We start from the raw sequence: 17984 nt of genomic DNA, 5'->3' as shown, positions 1-17984 counted from the left end.
CTTAAAATAAAAAAGTGGAGTGGGGAGGAAGGAGCTTAGTCCTATGACAGCCTGGGCTTAAACTCCGCCCTTAATAGCTCAGGAGCCAGTAGCTAAAGCACGAGGGAAAATGAAGAACTAACCAAACTGTTAAACCAGCAGGTGCGAAGGGCTAAGGAATACTGCCGACCACATCTTACAGAAAAGCTTTTCTGAGCCCCGTTTTGCAAATCGTCACATACATGGTGATGATTCCTCATTTACATGCTGCCGTGTTGGAAGGGCTGATGTCCCCTCACCACTGTTTTATTTCCTCCGTGAGGACTTGGTACTTAAAAAGTCTTCATGGTTTTCAGTTGAGTGATTAGTGCTAGATTAGGGAGATTTGGATCTTTTTCTTGTTACAACACCCATCTTTCAAAGAGCCTTACGTAGAACCAAATTATTAGCCTGATTCACTGAATGTGGGAAGCAGGATTCTATGTATTAATGACAAAGCAGTTACAAAAGTGTCTTAGCAAGCAAGGGTTTCCTCGTCCTACCACTCAAGTCTGATGTAGTGTGAGCTGGAGAGTTCATGCCTGTTGCAAAGGGCGCTCAGCCCTAATTCAGTGTCTCTTTGTGTCAAATGTAGGAGAGGAGTTGCTTCCCTTTCTGAGCTTTTGTTTTTTTCTGTTATATAGAGCCCACCCTGTTTCCTGAGTTCTCACTTAAGGAAATTGAGACTTAGCTTCTGAGGGGGTTGGGGGTAAAAGAGAAAAAGTACATTTAAAAATATACCTCATAGAGTGATTATTGTCATCATTATTTAGTTCTGAAAGAGTACAATCACTGTATATTCAATAAGCAAGAAAAGTTTTGGAGTCTGAATGATAGATACTTCTGGAAGAATCTTCTCTGCCTGAATGAGAATATATCTTACTCGAAAGGTAACAGACAAGTCCTTTTTGACCCTAGCTAACGGCCTGATACTTATTTGTGCTTCTGGGAGGCCATGCACTAGCCAGGATGTGGAAGACCCATATGGAATACATGTGTGGTTGGGTTTTGATGAATCTTGGAACTTTGCTGTTACACCTTAATTTATGCCAGAGACAGGCTTTAGGGAGTTTTTAAAACACATTGCCCAGAGAGAAGCACGAAGGAGAATTTGCCTCTGTTCTTATTGGTTCCTGGCGGCAGTCTTCCTCATGAAAACATGGCTGAGTTGTTCCAAGATCCTTGGCAAGGCAAAGGCAGACCTTGGCAAGTTCTTTGGCTTCAGCTGCCATTGACATTATGCATGTTTGAGCACTTGCCCTTTGACAGTGTACTTATTTTTGTTTTTTGGTTTTTTTATACACATCAGAATCTTTGACTCAGTACCTACTCAGCTAGTCAGCCTTGCCATCTTTGGTCCAGTTCAGTTGCCACCTGCTTTCTGCTCTCATCCTTAAGTAAGACAATCTTGATTTTGTATTCTTGCTACCTTTATAGAGTATGATCTCATGTGAATGGTCCCCCTGTTACTATTCCATTCCTCATGCAGTTTCAATCCTTATTACTTAAACAAACTATAATTTTGTCATTGGCATTTTCAAGATATTCCCTTGGACAGTTTTAGATAAGATATTCCTGGACCTATGGTGTAATGAAGCTATGTTACTATATATTCATGGCCATTTAAGCTAAAGATTTCAAAGATTTTTACAAATCAATGTTATTACACTCAAGGGGAGCATAGCTAGGGCATTTTTTTGTGTAAAACAATGCCAAGCTGGACAGAGTCTGTACTTTTTAAAAGTAATGTATTGGCATTGACATTTCAGGTAGAGTTCAGAGCTCCTGCTGACCTCCTGTCATCTGTAACTGTTCTCTCTAACCCCTCCCCCTGAGTCAGTGTCCCATGGAGGCTGTAGTTCCCTAATTACCCGTGTGGGTAGGGAAAAGGCCAGTAACAAAGGAAAAAGTAGCATGTTTGGTCATAACCCAGCTGAGTATGGAGAGCATCTGTGGAGGCTGGGAATGTGCAGAGCTTTATATCCAGAGCACAGATACTTGAGGCTGTGGGTGTGGTCAGCAGCCTGAGAAATGCTGGGACATTAAATTTCTGCCTAGTCTTATTTACCGTAGTAGATTACAGCCCCTGAGAATTTCTGGCCCGGCAAAGGGAATGCAAGGTAGTGGGTGCAAAAGCAGAAGACCTAGTTCTCAGTTTTGTTCCTCTTTGTCATTGTGCACACAAGCTGGTGATGTCCCGGTATCTCACATCTCCTCGGGGAAAGATCAACAGGGCTCAGTGAAGATCTCCGAACTTGGATTTAGAACCCGGCCTTCTGAATTTGACTCTGACATTCAGTGTAGGCAGGTCAAATAGTTTTTCAGAGCTCCAGTTTCTTCATCGATGGAATGAAATGGTTGGATTTAATCAGAGTTTGCAAATGTTAATGTCTGGTTAGATTCCACGTATCTAAAGAGGGCAGCTACTACTACTTAGCCTAGGCTGCTGCTTTTTCTAAGGACATAATGTGGCTAGATCTTTGTTTTTGTTTTGTTTTGTTTTGTTTTTATGTATTTTTCCTGAAGCTGGAAACGGGGAGAGACAGTCAGACAGACTCCCGCATGCGCCCGACCGGGATCCACCCGGCACGCCCACCAGGAGCGACGCTCTGCCCACCAGGGGGCGATGCTCTGCCCCTCCAGAGCGTCGCTCTGCCGCGACCAGAGCCACTCTAGTGCCTGGGGCAGAGGCCAAGGAGCCATCCCCAGCGCCCGGGCCATCTTTGCTCCAATGGAGCCTTGGCTGCAGGAGGGGAAGAGAGAGACGGAGAGGAAGGAGGGGATGGGGATGGAGAAGCAAATGGGCGCTTCTCCTGTGTGCCCTGGCAGGGAATCGAACCCCGGGTTCCCCGCACGCCAGGCCGACGCTCTACCGCTGAGCCAACCGGCCAGGGCCTAGATCTTTGTTTTTTTAAGATCAGCAAAATCTATTTTTATGCCAAGTCTTCATATTATTAAATATTGACTAATTCAAAAATATAAGGGAGGCTAATAAGACATCTGTGGCTACTTTGGTCTATGGTCTATTAGTTTACAACCTCTGGACTAGATCTAGAAGGTTCCTTCCTAACTTCAAGATTCTGCCTCTGGAAAGGATTGGTAAGATGGTAACAGCTGTACCATGGTCTCTGGTTCCTCTGCTGCACTGATTGGTAAGATGGTAACAGCTGTACCATGGTCTCTGGTTCCCCTGCTGCACTGATTGGTAAGATGGTAACAGCTGTGCCATGGTCTCTGGTTCCCCTGCTGCACTGATTGGTAAGATGGTAACAGCTGTGCCATGGTCTCTGGTTCCCCTGCTGCACTGATTGGTAAGATGTGTAACAGCTGTACCATGGTCTCTGGTTCCCCTGCTGCACTGATCCCAATTCTTTGGAGACGTCTGCGAGCTGGCTCTTATCCTTGGGCTCTGAAGGAACTTCGTAGCTGAAGGACTAAGTTACTTACCCTGGGCCCCTCTCAGGCTTGGCCTTGAGGGTCCAAAGCAGCTCTGTTTCAACTGCCCTGACCACCAATCATGATTTCTTATACTCAGCCTCACAGACAGGTGATGACTCAATAGGCCAGAAACTGAGGTGTTTCCTCTTATGGAGTTACTGCTGGTTTTCTTCATTTTACCCAAATATCAAGACATCAGAGTATGTTTCATGTCTCTGCCTCGCAGTGTGGAGCATGATATCAAGACTCCTGGCGGTCTTTAAGGAAGCATGGTGAACTATGAAATGCTGAATTATTGAAGATGAGCAGATACTTATTCTTTTTTTTTTTTAAAGGAAAGGGCCTGACCAGACAATGGCACAGTGGATAGAGCATTGGACTGGGATTAAGAAGACCCAGGTTCAAAACCCCGAAGTCACCAGCTTGAGTGCAGTCTCATCTGGTTTGAGCAAGGCTCACCAGCTTGAGCCTGGGGTCGCTGGCTTGAGCAAGGGGTCACTTGGTCTGCTGTAGTCTCCTGGTCAAGGCACATATGAGAAAACAATCAATGAACAACTTATGTACCGCAATGAAGAATGAAGAATTGATGCTTCTCATCTCTCTCCCTTCCTGTCCCTCTCTCTGTCTCTCTCTGTCTCTGACACACACACACACACACACACACACACACACACACACACACACACACAATGAGAATATCGATTGCCAACATATAGATTGATAAATGTGACATCACAAGTAAGGTTTTAGACTAAATTATTTAAAAAGTAGTAACTGTAAGAACCAGACATACTGGACTGTGTATCATTTTCATATGAGAATTACAATAACAGCTAATATTTATTGAGCACTTTCTATGTACTTGAGGTTTTCCTAAGCACTTTACCTGAGTTACTTTATCATCACTATAATCATAAGGCAGATACTATCATAACCTGAAGCACAGAAGTCTTTAAATAATTATAGTGGCAGAGACAGGATGCCGATAGCTTTTAACCACTTCAAGGACTACTGTGTTTATGCATTCTCCCTCTAGGATTTCAGCATGGTGTTAGCTATGTTACTGTGGACAAGCTAGGATAACTGAAGCTGCCTGAGCATAGGTAGTTGTATTAAGAATTAACGCTTTTTATTCAATGGTTTGATTAATTCAAGCATTGCTGGTTTGCCATACAGCTCTATCCTGACTTGCTCATATAGTTTATTATTGCTTTGAAAAAGGGCATTGATGGGAACAATATGATATTAAAAGTATGACTTCCACTTGATCAGGCGGTAGCGCAGTGGATAGAGCGTCAGACTGGGATACAGAGGACCCAGGTTTGAGACCCCGAGGTCGCCAGCTTGAGTGTGGGCTCATCTGGTTTGAGCAAATCTCACCAGCTTGGACCCAAGGTTGCTGGCTTGAGCAAGGGGGTTACTCGGTCTGCTGAAGGCCCACGGTCAAGGCATATATGAGAAAGCAATCAATGAACAACTAAGGTGTCGCAACGAAAAACTGATGATTGATGCTTCTCATCTCTCTTCGTTTCTGTCTGTCCCTAACTACCCCTCTTTCTGACTCTCTCTGTCTCTGTAAAAAAAAAAAGTATGAGTTCTCTTGCCAATCTGCTTGGGTTCAAATCCTAGGTCCAGCCCTGGCCAGTTGGCTCAGTGGTAGAGCATGGGCAGGCGTGTGGATGTCTGGGGTTCGATTCCCAGCCAGGGCACACAGGAGAAGTGCCCATCTGCCTTTCCAGCCCTCCCCCTTTTACTTCTCTATCTCCTCCTCCCCTTCTGCAGCCATGGCTCGACTGGAGCAAGTTGGCTCCAGGCACTGAGGATGGTTCCATGGCCTTTGCCTCGAGGGTTAAAAAAATGGCTCCAGTTGCAACAGAGCAGGGGCCCCAGATGGGCAGAGCATTGACCCCTGGTAGGCTTGCTGGGTGGATCCCTATCAGGGCACATGCGGGAGTCTGTCTCTGTCTCTACCTCCCTTCCTTTCACTAAATAAAGAAAAAGGAATACTGGGTCCTTTACCTATTGACTCTGCAGCCTGAAGCAAGTAACAACCTTTGGGTACCTTTGTTCGCCCATTAATAATAGTAACTACTTCATAAGGTTTTCATGAGGTTTATATAATATATGAAAATCTCTTAGCCCAGTTCCTGGGACAAACCCAACTAATGTGAGCCATTATCACTATTCTTACTGCATTGTTATCAAATTTTTTATTGACTAAAACTGACATAACAGCAAATTATATTGTTTGAGAGAATCAGTATCCCTAAATTTGCTTAAAAATTGAAATGAAAGGGTAAATCGAGTATATACTCAGAGCTAAGAATCCCTGTATTGGATAATGAATATCAGAGCACTTAATATACTGCACAGCTTACAAAGGTAGGTTATTCTTAGATCCAGAATGCCAGGTGTGCCTCAGTTTAGCCTGTGGGAGATAGAACTAAAGACTTAAGTTTGTTGCCCATAAACTTAGTATTGCCAATAGTGTGCTGTGACTCCCCTAATCCCTCAAAAATGAAAGTCTCCAGAAAGGGAAGGTATTGAGCTATTAAATCTCACCTTGACTCCTATGCTTGGTATTCCGTGACAGCATCTTCAGACATTAGTGAGACTGCCATGTCAGAAATCTAGCAGGGTTGTTTTAGGTGACTGGAAGTGTGAAGAAGCAGCAACAATGAGAGCAAGTTTCACTCACATATGAAAGAACTTCCTAATCGTGTTGGTGATGATAACACAGGCTAATATAGGTGACACCTTTCTGTCCTTATAAGAATGTCAAAGCAGAGTTGGATGCCAAAGGGAAGGTACCTTAAGCATGTAACAGGTCAGATAACTTCCAACTTCCTTCCCAGCCCTAAATGTCTAAAAAGGTCATGGATTTATGGTCATGTTATAGAGACTGCGATTCCAACAAGGTCATAAATGGTGCCAAGCTGAAGCTACAAAAGTCTGGACAGCTTGATCTGGTAGCAAGAGGAACAAGGGCCTATCTGTCTGCTAGACCAGGTGACTTAGTCTTTTTGTAGATCTCCATTTCAATCGAGGGACTCCATTTCTTACCTAATGTAACAGGCTTTGTAAACCTACCTGTTTAAATTTGGAAACTCCTCTTTTGTTTCCTTTCCTATCTTTGTTTCCTGGTAAACCTTCTTTCATAGAATCACAGCTCTGTTTTCATCCGAACTAAGGCAATAGCAGTTTGTAGAGACAAAGGCCAAGAGAACTGAGGAGCCAGTTTTCTCGGAGGCCAAGAGTGAGGGTGACATCTCCCTCTGGACTAGATCTGCCTTTGCCTTCCCATTCAAGAAATCAAAACAATGTGTGAGTCTCTTCTGAGCTATTTCATTTTTAAAGTAGTATCCACAAACATCGGAGGTTGTTGACCAACATACCTCCCAACTGACTACTGCATCCTGGTGGGTCACCAGTTTGCCAAGAATGAGAACACCTGATATGTGTTATGATTAAAGAACCAAGGGTTTGAAATCAGTTCTGTTTTCAAGTTTTGTCTTCTCACCTATTAACAGGTTCCATCTAAATGAGGTAATGCTCTTTCAAGAAATTCTTATTGGTAATTCAAGTAACCGTAATTCCCTATGTCAGTCATTGGCAAGGTTTTTACCCACTGCCTTTTTTTCTAAGTAAAGTTTTATTGGGACACAGCCACACCCATCATTTGCATATTGTCTAGGGCTGCTTTTAGGCTCCAGCGGCAGAGTCAAGTGCTTGGGACAAAAGACTTACTGTACCACCCTCAAGGCCTGAAATAGTTACTGTCTGGCGGTTTACAAAAAAAAGTTTGTTGATCACCATTATAAGTATTTCTATCTTTTACATTCAAATTGATAATCCAAAGGGACTCAACATCCCAAAATACGGTTTGAATCATCAGAGAAAACCTTGTTGTGATAGGGCCTCTATCTGGTATCTTTGTGCAAATAGGATAAAGGTGCTCCTTTAGACAATTATTGTAATATACTTATTTTTATGACAAAACTTTTACTGCCATCTCCCATAAAAATAGCTCATAAGTACACAAGGAAGGCTATAATATGAACCACACTTCCCTGTACAAATGTCTGCAGCAGCCCCTGTGCAGTGAGCCTGCAGCCTCAGTTCTGCCTCCAGGCCTGAAACCTGCCGCTCTCCTGAGCAAGCCACATAATCTGTGTAGGCCACAGTTTTCTTACCTTTAAAATAGAAGTAGCTTCCAGTTTTTTTGAGAACTTAAATAAAATAGACATAATATTGCTTTGTGGAGGCTTATAGCTCTACAAAATCAACCTTCAACCCCATTCTGGATGGCTTCTCCAGCTCTAGAACTGTGGTAGGTCCTGAATAGGGTGGAATCTGTTTAAAGAGCTAATAACCTAACCGGAAGTTGTGCATATCTGAGCTGCACTGGGAAGTTACAATCTAACATAAAAAGTTAGCCTGACCAGGTGGTGGCGCACTGGATAGAGCGTCAGACTGGGATGCTGAGGACCCAGGTTCGAGACCCCGAGGTCGCCAGCTTGAGCACGGGCTCATCTGGTTTAAGCAAAGCTCACTAGCTTGGACCCAAAGTCGCTGGCTCAAGCAAGGGGTTACGCAGTCTGCTGAAGGCCCATGGTCAAGGTACATATGAGAAAGCAATCTATGAACAACTAAGGTGTTGCAATGATAAACTGATGATTGATGCTTCTCATCTCTCTCCCTTCCTGTCTGTCCCTTTCTCTGACTCTCTCTGTCTCTGTAAAAAAAAAAAAAAAAAATATATATATATATATATATATATATATATATATATATATATAGACATTTGAACCAGGTAGAGCAGTAGCAATGCTGGTTTTCATTTACTAGCTTCTTATTTTATGCCAGATGTTGTACTAAGCCCTTCACTTGCTTTACCTCACATATGTGATCTTCACATCAGCCACATGAGGCGAGTATTACTATCCACATCTTACAGGTAAAGAAAAATAATAACCAGCTTTCATTATTCATATACTATGCTCCAGGCACTCTGCTAAGTGCTTTACATATTTTAACTCATTTCATGCTCACATAACCCGATGAGATATACACTATTATTATTCCCATCTTTCATTGGAGGAATTTATTCAGAGATAAAATTAGTGCTTTCCAATCTTTTTCAGATGATGGCACACATCAAAAATTCTGATAGTTGTTCGACATTCTGAAATAAATTTGAGGGGATGTGAGGCATCTATATGGGGCTTGGTGAAAAGTTCAGTCCATCCTGACTGACTGGGATGATGCAGTGGAGGGTTAAGAGAGGCGAGTGTCATCACCCCAGCCTGTTCTCTGATCATAGGTTAACACTTACTATATTAAAGAAATCTCATAGGGAACCATATAGATAGTGTTCAAATGTAACTTCAACTTTTAAAAAGAATAAATGGTTACAAAATTGCTTTAAAATTTTTATCATTATAAAAGGATTTACAGCCAGCATCATTTTGTGGTGCACCTGCCATCTCTTCGTGCCTGGCAAGCTCTGAGTTAAATTACTTGCAAGGCAAGTTAATAGTTGGTTGAGTAGAAACAAGACTTGAATTCAGGACTGTTTGACTCTTAAATCTATTCTGGCCTCTTTATGATCTTGCTTTTCTGCAGTGAAGAGTCACACTGTGGGTCCTGTACTTTATCCTTAAAGTATTTGATTATTTGAAGTTTGATCATCCAGGCTCACTCTAAGGGGTGAACTTATGATTAACCATAGTTTTTAATTAACTTTGTTCCCCTAACTCATTCTCCAAAAATTTTAGAACGAGCATTCCATATTTCTTTCTATTCACTTTCTACCCATATGCAAGCAGGACATAAATGGTCAGACGAGACAAGTGAGGATTCTGAGTCGATAGGCAGTAGGCAGCCCTGCGTTCTGAAGATACCTGCTGGGGCTCAGTCTCTCTCCTTGCCTGCATCCCCTGGAAGGTGAGTCCTAACAGAGTGAACAGAGTGTCCATTCCCAGCTTGGCCTGCTGTGCTCACACAGGGATGCTAACTTATAATAAATAACTAACTCAGCTATTACCCACCCTAAATGCAGAAGAAACTACAGACATGATTCTCTTTGCCTTCTGTTCTCCCAAGTTACATCTCTGAGTGGAAGCAATTACCCTGTTATGTTTCAGATCACCCACTGTACCCAGGCACATGAATATTCTGTGATTGAAGTTGATGTTGGAAATGATAGATAGTTAGATGATAGATAGATAGATAGATAGATAGATAGGTAGATGATAGATAGATAGATAGATAGATAGATAGATAGATAGATATTGATATTGATATTACATGTGTGTCTTGCCTAAAGGTTTGTCTAATTTCCAAGACCACTTGCATTTGAGTTTCATACTCCAGGCTCCTACAGGGAGGGGGAAGCTGAAGGAGGTAGAAGATCCAGATGGCGTTTTATTCCTGGCTTTGTCTGGCATGCTGAATGGCCAGTGTGCAGGTGGTGATATGTGGAGGACATCTGGGGCAAGGTTAGTGACCCATTAAGGTGTCCTAAGCTCTGATCAGAGAGAGCTGGGGAGCCAGTAGAGCTGTCAGCACTCGGTTACCTTTTGATTAAGGTTTTACCTCTTAACCCCTGGAGGCCACTTATCCTTCCCACTTCTAAGAAAAGAGTTAAAGCCTGAGGTCATTGCTTTGTGCAAGCCCCAGGAGCTGACTGAGCCAGAAGGGGCCTCTGTCTGCAGTCATTCCATTATCAGACTTTTCTACTGACAAGTGAGCTCCCATCCCGTGATCCTCAGAGCTCCTGCGCTGAAATGGCTCTCAGAGGAGCACCTTCTCAGGGAAGAGTGAGGATGCTTATGGAAACCTACTGGTGAGGTAAGAAAGTCAGGGAGACCTTAGATTATTAATTATTGTGGTCACTTTGGCTGTTTCAAAGGTGATTTTTTTTTTTTTTTTTAGTTCGTGCTGGAGGATATATCCTCCCAAATAAGTTGAGAGTTCTGATTTCTATTCTCATTGTGATTTGGTCTAGCTTATCTCAATGAGCTTTAGTCTGTTAGGTCCTCACTCAGCTGCAGTTTTTTAAAGACAAAAATTTTATTTTATTTATCATTGCATTCCTAATGTAGGTGCAGTGACTAGCACATAGTCAGTGCTTGAAAATGTACTGGGCTGAAATAGTTATAGGTTTAATGGTGTAATATCTCAGACTTACTTTAAAGTAATGTGGGAGGAAGGGGGGGCTGGGTGGAAGATGAAGCAAGAGTAATCACGATGAAAAACTGTGTAAGCCAGATGACAGCTCACAGGGGTTTGTTACACTATTCTTCCTAGTCCTATTTAATATTTTCCATGATAAAAAGTTTTAAATTTATATCTTAAGTATAAAAAAATGTTGAAAGATGTGGCAAATACTGGCTCAGTGCTCTCCAATAATCCTCACTTTTATTTTATTTTATTATTATTTTTACAGAGACAGAGAGAATCAAAGAGAGGGATAGACAGGGACAGACAGACAGAAACGGAGAGATGAGAAGCATCAATCATTAGTTTTTCTTTTTTTTTAATTTAAATTTTTTAATTATTTTTTTTAATTTATTCATTTTAAAGGAGAGAGAGAGAAAGAGAGAGAGAGAGAGAGGAGAGAAGGGGGGGAGGAGCAGGAAGCATCAACTCCCATATGTGCCTTGACCGGGCAAGCCCAGGGTTTTGACCAGTGACCTCAGTGTTCAAGGTTGAAGCTTGATCCACTGCGCCACCACAGGTCAGGCAATCATTGTTTTTCGTTGCGCATTGTGACACCTTAGTTGTTCATTGATTGCTTTCTCATATGTGCCTTGACCATGGGCCTTCAGCAGACCGAGTAACCCCTTGCTCGAGCCAGCGACCTTGGGTCCAAGCTGGTGAGCTTTTGCTCAAGCCAGATGAGCCCGCACTCAAGCTGGCGACCTCAGGGTCTTGAACCTGGGTCCTTGTCATCCCAGTCCGATGCTCTATCCACTGCGCTACTGCCTGGTTAGGCTAGCCTTGCTTTTATTTAGTCTTAAGGCATGTAGCTAGATTGCACTTTGTAGTGGGGCCATGTGACTTAAGTGCTAACCAACAGAGTGGGGACAGAAGTGATGGTAATCTCTTCCAAGTATGACTCTTACTCTGCCTGATCCTCTAAGCCAGTGGTAGTCAACCTGATCCCTACTGCCCACTAGTGGGCATTCTAGCTTTCATGGTGGGTGGTAGCAGAGCAACCAAAATATAAATAAAAAGATAGATTTAACTATAGTAAGTTGTTTTATAAAGATTTATTCTGCCAAACTTAGCGAAAATCTGACATAAAGTACTTGGTAAGTAATTATTATTATATGCTTTAACTTGCTGTAACTCTGCTTTATAAATTTTATAAAGTAAAGTTACTTTCCTACTTTATAAATCACCATTACTGTGGAACCAGTGGGAGGTTAGAAAATTTTACTACTAACAGAGATACAAAAGTGGGCTGTAGGTGTAAAAAGGTTGACTACCCCTGCTCTAAGCTGTCTTTCATCCATTGCCTCTAGGCTGGATGCAAAAATTAGTGAAGAACTCAAACTCCTAGGCAATGGTGGAGCCTCAGTGAGTGAGCCTGGACCTCTGAATGACTCCATGGAGCAGAACTACCTCCTACACTCTGCTGAAATAGATTGTGATGTGACTGAGAGATGAGCCTTTACTGTGCTTTTTTGTTTGTTTGTTTGTTTGTTTGTTTTTTAAGCACAGCAATTGAATTACCCATAATCTGACACACCAGGTTTTGAATCTAGCTGACACTGGAGGAGGCTCTTAGTAGTTATTTGACCTTTTAGGGTATCCAGAGCTATAATTAAGTACCTCTGAAGATGATGATAATTTAACTAACATTTATTGAATAACGGCTCTATGCCATGTGCTGTTTTAAGTGCTTCATATGCATTAGCCTAGTTATTCCTGACAATAGCCCTATGAGGGAGAAACTAACATCATCATCATTTTGTAGAGCAGGAAACTGAAAGAATAAGTAACTTGACTATATCAAACAAATTATTCATGGCAGAGCCAAGAGTCAAGTCAAGTCTGACTCCCAGGCTCTGCCTCTTTGCCAGCGTGCAACACTGCCTCAGTATTTGGGACTTGGTCATGCAAAGTGAGTACAACTAGCAAGAGGTAGTATCCGGGCAGCAAGACAGATCACCTGCAGTACTGGGCCCCCATTCTGGAGATCAGTACAAACCAAAGTCTGCTCTCCCCTGCTCTTGTAAAAGCTGTCCTAGTAAACAGAATTTAATGATAGTATCCTTAATCATCTGGGATAAAAGCAATTGTGAAGGTTTCACTCACTCTTAATGGTTTTCTGATTTAATTTTCTTCCATTTCCACTCAACTGTGCCCACTCCTGTTTTGTGACAAGGAGAAAATATCCATTATCTGTTCCATTAGCATCTTCCCTCCCCTACCCCCCAACCTGGCCCATCCTTTGTGATTCTCCTCTCCTTGGTCCCAGCCCAGAATCTATAGCTCTTCTCTCTTCCAGGCACCCCTGAGCACCTATTAGGGCAGAGAGTCATGTAGATGTTCATTAAATCTCCGAATAGCAGCCGTAATGAGTAAATCCCTTGCTTTCTGAGCTCACATGCCTACAGATGCTGCCAGACCTCAACAGCCAGCAGAGCCGGGCATGGGGTACCATCAAGCTTTTGCCAGTGCTCCACCTAGGATGTTTGCAAAGTGCGCCCCACGGAGGGGCTCCAGGGCTGCCTGAGAAGCTGGGGAAGGGTATGGAGAATGTTGAACGAATGGGCCTCCAAAACCCCCAACCCAGCTTATCTCACAACAGTCCGCTATTTCTGCTCTGTGTAAGCTTGCATTTAGACAATTGTTCCACTCTTGAAACAGATAGAAGAATAGCCTTGCTCTCAAAGATCCTTTGAGTATCTAAGCCTTTGAGCCCTTCTTTATGTCTTAAACCTCTCAGGTACATCATTCCTGCCTACCAGGAACACAGATGGGTAAGAAGCCCAGCTGAGTGTTCCAACTTTAAATATCCCACTCCCTAGGCGCTGGAGCCGAGGGAAATTGCAGCAGAACAGAACTGATGGGTGGAGAAAGCAGTCTGGGTTGCTGTTTCCCCCAAACCCCCTAGACAGACACAGGTCCCACAGTTCTGAGCCTCATGCAGCGTAGGTGCTAACGAACAAGGCATGAATGAATGGATGAGCCAATCTCCACTGGTCTGCATGCAGTTTCAGTCTGTGTCCAACTGACCTTGGACCTCAGAATGGCCACAATATTTACTCCAGATTCAGAGAGGTAGTTTGGCGTAGACGTTAGGAATGTGAGATCTAGAATAAGACGGGCTCTGCCACTTTCAAACTATGTGACTTTATCATTGTAAAACACAAGCAGGATTTCCCTCGTAAGGCTGTTGGGAGGAATGAATGAGTTAATATGTGTGAAGCACTTCCTGACACGTTAGCGCTCAGTAAACATTAATAAACGCTCACTCTCATCATGTTACCCTGTTCAAACACTGCTGCCTGACTCTCCTAAGCACAGTTCATTCCTCTCTGCACTTGCTCAGACCTCTGATGAAACTGTGAGGACTTTTTTTTTTTTTTTATTCCAAATCAAATTAGACGGTGGGGACAATAAAGCAGATTCTTTGAAATCAAGATTCATAGATATCATAAGCGCAGCTGCTGTGCCTGCCGTAGCGATGATGGCTATGTGTCTGTCTCTCCCGCTAGACCACTGGCTCCTGTAAGGCAGACCGCACATTTTATCCATCTCCGTGTCCCCAGGGCCTGGCGGACTGCAGTATGGTCGAGTGGGTGAGCAGTGTTGGCTCTGTCCAGAGTAGGGACCCTGACCATGGCCTCCTGACCTTCCCGTCTGCCTTGCTTCCCAGAGGCTTAGCTCCTTTCTTTGCCCCAAGATGAGGATGAGGTTGAGAGTCTGGGCTGGCTCCAGGGCCCTCTTCTGCACTTGGCTGTGAGGCTGTGGGCACTGAGAGCCTGCAGGAGGAAATAACATTTGCTCAGGACCCACCGCGTTCCTGGAACTGAGCTGGGCTCTTTCCAACATCTAAGTCTCTCAGCAGTTTCGTGGAAGTATATTTTTTGTTAGTCCCGTTTTTCTAGGTCAGCAAACTGTTTAATCACACAGCTGATGTGACTGAGGCGGAATTCAAGCCCGGGTCTGCCATCTGCGTCACACTCTTCTTGCCACTGTCCTGCGGGCTCCCACAGAAGCGACTGACCTGCAGCCGTCCCGCCTCCCTGGGCCACTCCTCTCCACCCAGTCTTGTCTCTGTTCCTCTATATTACCCTCCCTAATATGATGTTTCATCCTGAGTTGGCTTATCTCTCACTTGGCCACATCTCCTTATTAATATATACAACCAGAGCTTAGACATGACGCATCCCCACTGCCTCGTTTGCCAGCGCGGCGCTGAGCTCTTATGAGCTCACGATTAGGCTGAACCCGAAGGGGCTGTAACATCTGCATCTTCAGCTGCTTTCAGAGGGGACTGGAGTGAAGAAGAAAGGACGGCCGTTCATATTATATACAGTCCTTCATGTTATATGCATGGGCAGGGGGACCAAGGTGGGGGAGTGGGATGATGATACCACCAGGCATTTCTACCTTGGGGTACTCACCCTTAATTCAGAGTGACCTGTGTGTGGCCTGGGGCTACGAGCCTTCAGAAGACCCTATGCTCATTTCTGCCAAACAGCCCCCTTCTATCTTATTTCCATGCCTGGTATCATCATCACCATCAGCAGCAGCAGCCACCACTCACTTATTGAGTGCCTACTGTGTGCTTTATACATGTCTCACTTGACCCACACAACAGTCCCGTGAGCTGGGTGTTAATATGCTCCATTATACAGATGAGGAAGCTGTAGCTCAGAGAATGTGAGTAACTTGTTCAGACTCACACAGCTAGCAAGTGGCAAAAGAAGAGAAAAGGGCAGAAAAACCTGAAAAGTATGGAAGAGAGGTTGAGGTGAGGGGCAGCTGGCCATCAGAGTAGGCAGGCCCCTCAAAGCTGCCCTTGGTTGGGCATCTGTCCAGGTAAGCTGACAGAGTACAGGAACTGTTTGAATCCTTAGAGACAGAACAGAAGGCAAAAAGATTCCTACCCTCGTAGAGCTTGTAACCGAGGAGGGAGACAGACAATAAATATAGGAAACTTACAGTATGTCAAGTGACAAGAATTAAGGAAGAAGAGCAGAGAAGGGATATGAGGAGTGCTGCAGTGTAGGAGGAGGGGTAACATTTTAAATAGGGGAGCTAGAGACGGCCTCACTTAGAAGCTGACCTTTGAGCACACAGCTGAAGGAGACAAGGGAGTGAGGATGTGGCTAACCAACTAGGGGAAGAGAGTTCCATGCAGAGGGAACAGCGAGTGCAAAGGACCCAAGGCAGGAGCGTGCCTGGCCTGTTCAAAGAATCGCCGGGAGGCTAGTGCGACTGGAAAGGAGAGTGGCAGCAGGAGAGGTTAAAGAGGTCATAGAACGCTGGAAGGTGCCAACCAGCATAAAGACTCAGACTAACTGAAATGGAAAGATGCTGAAGGTTTTCAGCAGTGGGATGACATCATCTGTTCTGGTAGCTATCTTGAGAATAACCTGTGAAGACAGAGGTAGGAGCAGGAAGACCAGTTAGAAGATATTGCAGTTATCTAAAGCAGGAATAGAGCTCGGGTATTAGGAACAGTCTCTGAAGCCAGGCTGCCTGGGTTCAAATCACAACTATGCCACCTACTAGCTGCATGATGCAGGGCAAACAACATATTCTATCTGTGTCTCAGTTTCTTTGTCTGTGTAATGGAGATAATAATTGTACCTACCTCACAGGGTTTTAGTAAGGGATGAATGTGAAACAAGTAGAATAAAGAATTGGTGTGAGGATTAAATGAGTTAAAACTCTTGAAACAACATATTGTAAATGCCACTTCTGTATTTGATATTATTGGTATTATTATTACTATCTGAGTTAGAGATGGTGGGTCAGGCCAGAATGGTCATAATGAAAGAAAATGGTCATATTTGGAGAATGTTTTGAATGTAGAGTCAACAGGATTTGCTGACAGACTGGAGGTATGGAATGCAAAGAGAGGAGTCTAATCCACCACCCTCATAAGAGAATGTTCATAACAGTATTTTTAAATATAAAATTCATTAAGTAAATGATAATATCTCCATATTAAACAATATTATTAAATAATAAACTTAAAATGATCTTGTACAAGAATAAGTGTTGACATGGGAAAATGTTCATAATATGGTGGAAAGTGAGAAAAGTTACAAAACAATATAAACACTGATTCTATTTTTATAAAGACAACTGTAGCCCTGGCTGGTTGGCTCAGTGGTAGAGTGTCAGTTTGGCATGTGGATGTCCCAGGTTCAATTTCTGGTTAGGGCACACAGGAGAAGCGACTATTTGCTTCTTCACCCCTCCCCTCCCCCGTTTCTCCCTCCTTCCCTCCTCCCCTCCCCCCTTCTCTGCTCCTCCCACAGCCATGGCTTGATTGATTTGAACACATCAGCCTGGGTGCTGAGGATGGCTCCGTGGAGCCTCCACCTCAGGTGCTAAAAATAGCTCAATTGCAAACATGGTTTCAGATATGGGCAGAACATCAACCACAGAAGGAGGTCGTAGGGGTGGGTCCTGGTCAGGGTGCATGCGGGAGTCTGTCTTCGTAGCTCCTCTCCTCTCACTTGGAAAAGAAGAAAAAAAAAGAAACAGCTATATACCTGAAAGGCTTTATACCAAAATTTTAATAGTAGTTATCTCTGAGGGTAGTTGGGATTACAGTTGGGTTTGGTTTTTATGCATTTGTTTTTTTATATTATATGTGAGTTTCTCAGGTTTTTCTGCATTGAGTATATACTACATTGGTAACTCTTAAAACATTACATAAAAAATGGAAAGTAGAATTCATTAGGATTGAGAGAAGTAAATTAGACACTATGTGCAAAGTTCCTGTTATACTTTCAGTAAATGAGAGTTCCCTTCCATATTCACTTAAAAATAATTTTAGACTATTTTATGTTTGAGTAAAAAGTCAAATTCAAACTTTTAGGAATATAAAGGTGAATATTCTTTCTCCTACCCCAGACCTCCAACTGCTCACTTCCTTTTTCTGTGGGCAACGGATGTTACTGGTTTCTTACAGACCCGTTAGAGGAAATGTGTACATACACAGTGTGTCCGTAAAGTCATAGTGCACTTTTGACTGGTCACAGGAAAGCAACAAAAGATGATAGAAATGTGAAATCTGCAGCAAATAAAAGGAAAACTCTCCCAGTTTCATACCTATTCAGTGCAGTTCGATGTGGGCTCGCACACAGATTTTTTAGGGCTCCTTAGGTAGCTATCCCGTATAGCCTCTACAGACTGTCACTGACTGATGGCCTACCAGAACGGGGTTTCTCCACCAAACTGCCGGTTTCCTTCAACTGCTTATCCCACCGAGTAATGTTATTCCTATGTGGTGGCGCTTTGTTATAAACACGCCGATATTCATGTTG

This window comes from Saccopteryx leptura, chromosome 6, assembly GCF_036850995.1.
Source record: "Saccopteryx leptura isolate mSacLep1 chromosome 6, mSacLep1_pri_phased_curated, whole genome shotgun sequence".
NCBI classification, from domain to species: Eukaryota; Metazoa; Chordata; class Mammalia; order Chiroptera; family Emballonuridae; genus Saccopteryx; species Saccopteryx leptura.
The sequence above is the reverse complement of the archived record's forward strand: the minus strand, read 5'-3'. Positions refer to the sequence as shown.